Source organism: Lutzomyia longipalpis, chromosome 4, assembly GCF_024334085.1.
Source record: "Lutzomyia longipalpis isolate SR_M1_2022 chromosome 4, ASM2433408v1".
NCBI lineage: Eukaryota > Metazoa > Arthropoda > Insecta > Diptera > Psychodidae > Lutzomyia > Lutzomyia longipalpis.
This window is the reverse complement of record NC_074710.1, coordinates 11,870,007-11,878,061: the sequence shown is the minus strand read 5'-3', so window position 1 is coordinate 11,878,061 and position 8,055 is coordinate 11,870,007. Positions and strand designations below refer to the sequence as shown.

General features: G+C 35.6%; 1 non-coding gene across 1 annotated transcript; it reads right to left on the bottom strand.

Moving 5' to 3' along the window:
* Positions 1 to 362: 362 nt before the first annotated feature.
* Trnar-ucg (transfer RNA arginine (anticodon UCG)) lies at positions 363 to 435 on the bottom strand. The gene has a single exon. It is a non-coding gene; the product is annotated as a tRNA-Arg (tRNA).
* Between the last annotated feature and the right edge of the window lie 7,620 nt (positions 436 to 8,055).

Below are 8,055 nucleotides of genomic sequence, written 5' to 3'. Positions count from 1 at the left end.
TCTCCGTTGGTGCTCTTTTCCAAATGGCAAAAAGACATGGAAATGACATTTTCTCTCCCACAGATTCACCTTATTGTCTTCTTCTTTTAGCTATAATTTTTTTTCTTCCACAAATTTGCATTGAGAATTCAATAGACGATTATAAATGCAAAAAAAATATTCTCCCCGTCGTACTAATCGAATAGAAAAATTATTGAAATAGATTGAATTGCAAAAAATCATTCTGATTGGAAAGTTTTTTCTTTAAATAAATTTTGGAAAAGAAGAGGGGAGACGCTGAATAAATTTAATAAAAGATTTTGAAGAGAAATTGAAAAGAGTTCTTTGAAGGAAAATCGTAAGAAATGCAAAAAAAAAAAGAACGACCGCGACAGGACTTGAACCTGCAATCTTCGGATCCGAAGTCCGACGCCTTATCCATTAGGCCACGCGGTCTACATTAATCAAGAGATTTTTTCCTAAACTATCCTGGATAGAAGAAATGACGCCTTAAAATGGGAGCCATTTTGGACGAATTTGTTCTTAAATAATGGCGGAATTAGAAATAAATTAAAATTAATTTGGGGAGAATGTCTGAAACTGAATCATGTAAGATATTGTAAACTTTAAATGTTATTTTAAATGAGATTTGTTAATAATTGGCAGATTAATTTCAAGATATATATTTTTTTAATTGTCTTATAAAGTTCTCATCTTTTCATGTAATTTTTGTGACTGAAGTAGGGGTAACTGGGGTAAAATAGTGAATGTGAAAAAAATAATATCCAAGACAATATCTCAAGAAGTAGTAGGGGCTAATCTGTCAAGTTTTGTCAGTAGTTGAACTTTATACCCCTGCCTAAGCCTAGAAAGTTTTATGATTATCTGATTTAAGACGATTTCTTAAATTGACGTATTTTTTAAATTTTGTATTTTTTTTATTAAAAAAAAAGTTTTAACTAGTACACAAATCTCTCATTCTCAATAGATGTTGTAGTACCTTGCTAAAATAATTTCATTAAATTAAGAATAGGGAACACAAAACGCAATTCACCATTTTACCCCAGATTTGGGGCAAAATGGTGAAAGTGCAAGGGTTTGGAAAATGGAATGAAAATGCACAAAACTCAGGAAAAATTATCTCCCAAAAATTCATCAGTTTACCCCAGGTTCCCCTACTTATATGCTAAAAATATGCATAAAAATCTTTAAAAAAATATTTAAAAATATTTCTGTTTCCTCTTTCATTTTTCTCTCTAGAACTTTCAACTCTATCGCCTTGAAGTTATGTTTTTTCCATTTCTTATTCAGACATCATGCGTGGCTTATGTGAGTGGTGTGGTGTGGGCCGGCTAAAAAAAAACACATGTGAGTCTCTCAGGGGGTGACACGATCAGCTGATTCTGGGCATCGATTTTTTTCTGGCACCCTCATCATTTTTTTCCTTCCACACACATCGCGGAACAATAAATAAAAAAAGGTTTCGTTGCGTGATGATGCATGCTGCATGAGATTTTAAGGGTGAATGTAGTGAGAGCTTTTCATTTGTCTAATGGGGCGATCGGGGCGATCAGACGATTTATTTATTTAAATTTATTATTTTTAACTCACAAAGATATATTTGCAATGGAGCTTCAGGGGGTTCCTTTGGCATCCATTTGAATTGATGCCCTTTTTGGGAGCTGCCTGAGACAAATTTAAAGTAATTAGACGTTATTTAGTAGCAACTCCGCCAAAAAGCTTTCGGCATTCAAACTTTCAGTGGGTGTGAGAGCAATGGGGGAGTGCTTTTCGGTGTGCACAGAGATTAAAAGAAATGACTTGTTGTCAAGAGAAATTAATATCCTTCGTGCGAAAGAAGGAAAGTCAAGTGAAATTTAATTATTCTCAATGACAATTCTCATGATGTTTTTGCTTTGGCCTTTTGTTTGTCCTTCTTTCTGATGTGAGAACAAAAATCCCACGGCACCCCCCTTCTCTCTCCAAGAAGCTCGAGAAAAATCGCGTGATTTTGTCCCACGCTGCTGGTTGAAGATCCTCCTGCTTGGAATGAACTTTCAAAGGCAACGAGGAACTTTTATCAATTTTAATTTGGCTCTCTGAACCTTCTGGCTAATGATTCAAAATCGTGAAATTCACTACGAGTGGATGGGATCCTTTTTCACATTTTTTTTGTTATTTCTTTGTATACCAGAAAATACGCAGTTGAGATTCATTTATTTCTCAAGAGTGAAATGCTTTTGGAATTATATATATTTGGGAAAATATTTGTCTCAAATGAAATGCTTTTCATTTTTTAATTAAACATCTTCGCAGTGGAAAATTGGACAAGGTAAGATTTTTTTCTCCACCAGAGTGTAGGATTTTATTATGACGACATCTAGTGTCTAAATTTTGAGCTAATAGCACCATCTATATTCAAATTTTACTTTAATTAAATTTAAGATCAGTCAGAAGACATTGGGATCGCTGTTAACCATAATTAAAACTGCTTTAAAAAATGTTTTGGAAAATCTAGCGATATCCAGTATCAAATCTTTTGTTTTATCAACTACCGCCATCTATTTAGGATTTGATTTGGGTTTAGTTAGAAATAATTGAGATTTGTTCACTGTCTTTTCATACATTGGAAAAAGAATAGGAAAATTGCCGAACAGCTGGCAGCGACATCTAGTGTCTATAGATTTTGATATACTAGAGTCATTTATTCAGATTTAAAACCAAACAGACAGAAGACTAATTGTAAAACATCTACATAGCAACATTTCGTGTCTGCAATTATAAAATTAGTAGCGTCATCTGCCGTCTATAACAATCCAACTACTAGCACCATCTAGCGTCAAAATCAATTTCCTTTAGGATTTTACATAACTTCTACCCGTTGACACAAAAATAAATGCAAATGAGCCACATTAAATATTTTAATTTTAAAACAAATAGCTAATTAATGAATTTCAATGAGCATTTGAGTGTGAAATCAATTCAGGGGTAGAACTTTTCCGCCATTATTGGTGGAAGTGTGGTGAACAATGAAGACCACTCCGGGGGTTGGCAAAACAAACAATTTTTCCACTTGAGCAGCTCCACCAGCGCTGCCTTTGGTGAATTTTCTTCAGCGTGAAATTAATCATCGATTATTTTAATTAGCCACCAACGAGCTGTCATTAATTAGGCATTCAGTGTCCCACAAAAGGAACCCCCCCCTGTCCAGGGATGGCGGTGGGGCTTCTGTGGGCAAAATAAACGACGTTGTCAGTGACAAATTGTGTAATAAATTATCGGGAAAATTTCTTAAAAAATAAAAATGGCACAGGGGTGTTCTCATTATATCGTATGCGAGATCCACTCCATCGCATTTGGCCACTTCTTTCCCTTCCGAGTGGGCGATGATGGGGAGGGGTTGGCAAATGGCGGGCGATTGTGTGGTCCTATATAAACTTTAAGGAGACGCGATAGCTTACCGTATACCATTCTTCACGAGGCTTGAGCCATTCCTCTTTAGCTTTGGCTCCTTTTTTTATATAGTGGGACGAATGTCATTATAATATGCTCCAACGATGGCGCCGTGTGACGATAATTTCATTCATTTTATAATACCAACGTCTCGTTGGAGTAAGATATCGGTTCGATTTGAATAAAATTTCAATTAATTTATTCCATCTCGTCACCATGGAGTGGGTGGTATGACGCTTTTCACCGGACGACGGGTTCTGTGAGGTAAAGGTTTTTTTTCTTCTTCTTTACCACCCACCATGCCATCCCCAATGCCGCATTTTTCTCGCTTTTCCTCCAACCATCGCAACTCCGCCTCAATTAAAGAGATGAAGGCGAGAAAGGGGGAGAGGCTATGGGTCTTCTTTGGGGAAACAGGAGAGAGAAAAGCAATTGGAAAGCTGTTTGCATCCACGTGAAATTGGATTTCTACCATTTCCCGCACCCACAGACCGCCTGAATCAACAAATTCCAGGTGAATTCTTCACCATCAAGTGGCAAAAAATATTCCACATCGCGTGGAATCATTCATAGGACGATCCTTCGGCTGCAAAATTAATCAAATGGACGACAAGGAGAGCTTGGGAATTAACAGACGTACATAAATGCAATGCAATTAATGTAGGTAGTATCTTGAGGAATTGCAAGAATCGTCTTGCATATCCCGTGAAGGAAGACGTTCTCCCACATATTTTCATTTATTTATTTTTAATTCTAAAATTATGCTCAAGCGAGAGTATTGAAATTATGTTGAAAGGAATAGTTTAAATGAAAATCCAAATGAGATAATTTAATGAAATTGATTGGATAAGAGTTATTGTTCATCCCTATAATTGGCGTAGCCTAGCCAGGAAGGAAGTTTTTGTGTCTAAACATCCTAAGAGTTAAAGCAGTTTAGGATTTTTTCTTTTTTGAAGCAAAATAAAATTTCTATGTTAAATATTACTTAATTTATTATTTTACTTTTTTTAAAGTCAAACGTTAGAAAATAAATGTCAAACTCTAAAAAGATAATGTAAAATGTCAAACATTTCTGTTAAAAAAAACGATTAACGTTAAAAAAAAAGTTAAACTTTATTAAAGAAACGCCAAACATGTCAAATTTTAGAAAATAAACGTAAAACGTTAAAAAATGAACGTCAATAATGTTCAATTAATTTTACAAACATGTTGGTCGAATAAAGGAAGATCTAGAAAAAAAAACAAAGAATGGGTGGTATTCTAGGATAGAGACACCTTTCAAGATCAAGATAAAAATCAAAATAAAGACCAAGACTGTCGGTATTCTACTTTACGACGAATTATCCAGAAAAGTAAAATCAAAATTTGCGTTATCCTACTTGTCAGTTTCTTGGTTTCAGCTTCGCGCCAAGAAAACTTTAGCGATATCTCTTTCTAACGCATTAAATTTTTTTATTACGCTTTCTCGTTCGCTCTCGGATGACAATTCAACGAAATTTAAACACTTTATGGGATTTTTTTCCTTATGACCATTACATGCATGAGCCTTGATTGTATAATCTCGGCTATTATTCCCAGGCATTATGGCTCCGGGAATAGAATGAATATTGTCGGAGAGGTGCTTTCTGCCTCCAGTTATGATAATTTGGTGGTAACTGGGGGGGGGGGGGTATGCTACTGCAAAATTTTGAATTTTTCTTAATAATCGTGGTCATTTCTTCTTGCTATTGATGGAGTGACCTCCGGATTAAGGATCTCATCCCAGGATTGTCACATCCTGGACAATCATAGGATTCTGGGGAATTTTTAAAAAAAATTTTTCCAGGATTTGTGGTGACTTCTCATTGGTAATAATAAAGTGATCTCCGGATTGGGCATCTCATCCCCGGATTGTCACATCCTGGACAATCCTGGAATGCTGGTGCAAAAATGTTTGTTTTTCGCCGGAATTGTGGTCACTTCTCATTGGTAATGATAAAGTGACCTCCGGACCAGGGATTTCATCCCAGAACTATCAAGCCCTGGACAATTAGGGAATGCTGGTGCAAAATTGTGGTTTTTTCGCCAGAGTAGTGGTCACTCCAACATTACTAATAGGAAGTGACCATAAATCCGGCGAAAAACCCACAATTTTGCACCAGCATCCCCTAATTGTCCAGGACTTGATAATCCTGGGATGAGATCCTCAATCTGGAGGTCACTCCATCATTACCAATCAGGAGTGACCGGAGGAGTTCCGGCGAAAAACCCACAATTTTGCACCAGAATTCCAGGATTGCCCAGGATGTGACAATCCTGGGATGAGATCCCCAATCTGGAGGTCACTTTATCATTACAAAGGAGAAGTGACCATAATTCCGGCAAAAAACAAACATTTTTGCACCAGCATCCCAGGATTGTCCAGAATGTGACAATCCGGGGAAGAGATCCCCAATCCGGAGGTCACTCCATCAATAGCAAGATGGAGTGAACACAAATCCGGCAAAAACCCGTCATTTTGCATCTGCATCCCCTATTTGTTCAAGAGTTTTCATATCTCCCATTCTGAATTTACTTTGCCTTTACCTCATTTGAAAACCAATTTTTCAAAAGACCCCAAAACCGTCTTGGAATTTCACATAAATCCAAGACAATTTACGTTATAATAAGACCGTAAATCTCTATCGTAGAATACAGAATCTTGGAATATTTTTATCCAAGTCTCTTTTGACAGCTCATTTTGTAAATCTTTATTTTGATTTTGATTCGTATCTCAGAATACTAAAAGTCTTGGAAGTTGTATGGAGAAACAAGATTTTTAGGTTATGGTTCGACCGTAAATCTCTATCTTAGAATACCAAATCTTGAAATATTTTGAATTTCCAAGATTATCTTAAAAATTTCTTGGAATTTTAAACTAGAATAGCAAATCTTGGTTTTTTTCTTTATTTTGATCTTTATATTTATCCCAGAATACCGCCAAATGTTAGGGAAAATGTTAAACGTTTTAAGAATTACAAAAGAGAAACGGTTTACGTTAGAATCGGACAAACAAATTATCATCAATTTTGTTTTTTTTTTAAACACCCCCCTACAATAAATTTCTAACTACGCCCCAGATCCCTGCCTTTAAAAGCAAACCTCTGAAGGATTTTTCTACCTCTTGTAATTTTTTTCACCGGTGGTGTGTGTGTGTAGCACTAAAAGAAGAGGGGCCTCTCATTTAAAACTAACGAACAACTCGTGGCTCCAAATGAATTCTCACGCGCCCCAAGACTTTCATCTATATATTATATCGATGATGTCGATTTTTGTTTTGATTGGCAATTAAAACTTTTGCAATTTAACTTTTCCAGCAAACAAACTCACGGTGAGCACAGTCAAATTGTGTATTTAAAAGGAGAAAAAAACAGCAACGGCCAAAAGAGGAGAAAGTGCTGTGGCTCCATCAAAACACAGCACTGGCACATGTGGAGGAAGAGCTTCTGATTTTTTCTTCTTCTTCAGGGAGAAATTGTCCAAATACCAAGAGGTTACCTTCTCTAATTTTTTTTCTTACAAGCACTTTATTATTTTTTTCTTCTTCCTTTGAGAATATCTTCTGCGAAGAAAAAAAACTAAGAAGAAAACCAACAAACTTAACCACAAGTTTTCTGCAATTCAAACATGAAAACTCTCATATATATGTACATCTTGTGGTACCATCAAAGGAAAATCATGAAGACTTCCCTATGGGTCTCCTTTTTTGCCTTTCACCCTAATTAAATAGATTTAATTAGAAAAAAAACGCAGAAAGAAATTTCTTCCATTTATTCAAATTCAACACACAGGCGCCACGCGGAAGGAAAAAAACCACCCTTGATGGAATAAATTGTGAAAATAAATGAGAGAAATAATTTTTCATTGAACCCTGGGAGGTTCACCCTCGAATGTAAAAAAAAATACGTGGATGGAGAGTTAAACCCTTTCAGTCTGCATGAGTTTTTTTTTTCAAGCTACCCCGACAAGTGAATGGGGTGATGCTGCTTTTTTTGCCTCTATCCCGCAGGATTCAAAGTCTTTCACCCTTTCGGTTGCATAAAAAATTCCTGCAGCACATCCAAAGGTACAGGGTGGCCTTTAAGATTTGATTAAAAATATATTTGGAATTTTTTTTTAAAGAAAAATGTGATTTTTGCATTAAGAGATTCTCTTAAAAATGGAGAAAAGCTTTGCGAAGATTGAGACTTTTTAGCCCATCAAAAATCATTTTTTAACGGCTATTTATATGAATCTAACGACTCAAGGACCTTAACCCATAGTTCTCCAGTGAGAAAAATCTCTTTGTTGTTATGTTAAAAAAAAATTGTAAAAGAAGTTTTTATTTTCATTAGTCAAATGAATTTGGCTAAAGACTTTTAGAACTTATTACAATTTTGAAGAATTTTGGATTAAGAATTGATTTTTCTACACAATTTTAAAATCAGACTTCTATAAAATTAAAAAGAAAATCTTCTTATTAGAACTTTTAGACAAAATTTCAGAAATTCTCCTTAAAAATTAACTAATTTTCTCGGGACTTAAGAGAGAATCTCAGCAGCATGCACCCTGTACCACAATCACATGAGCTCTCAGAGGCATCAAGAGGGGTTCCTGGGTGAGTGA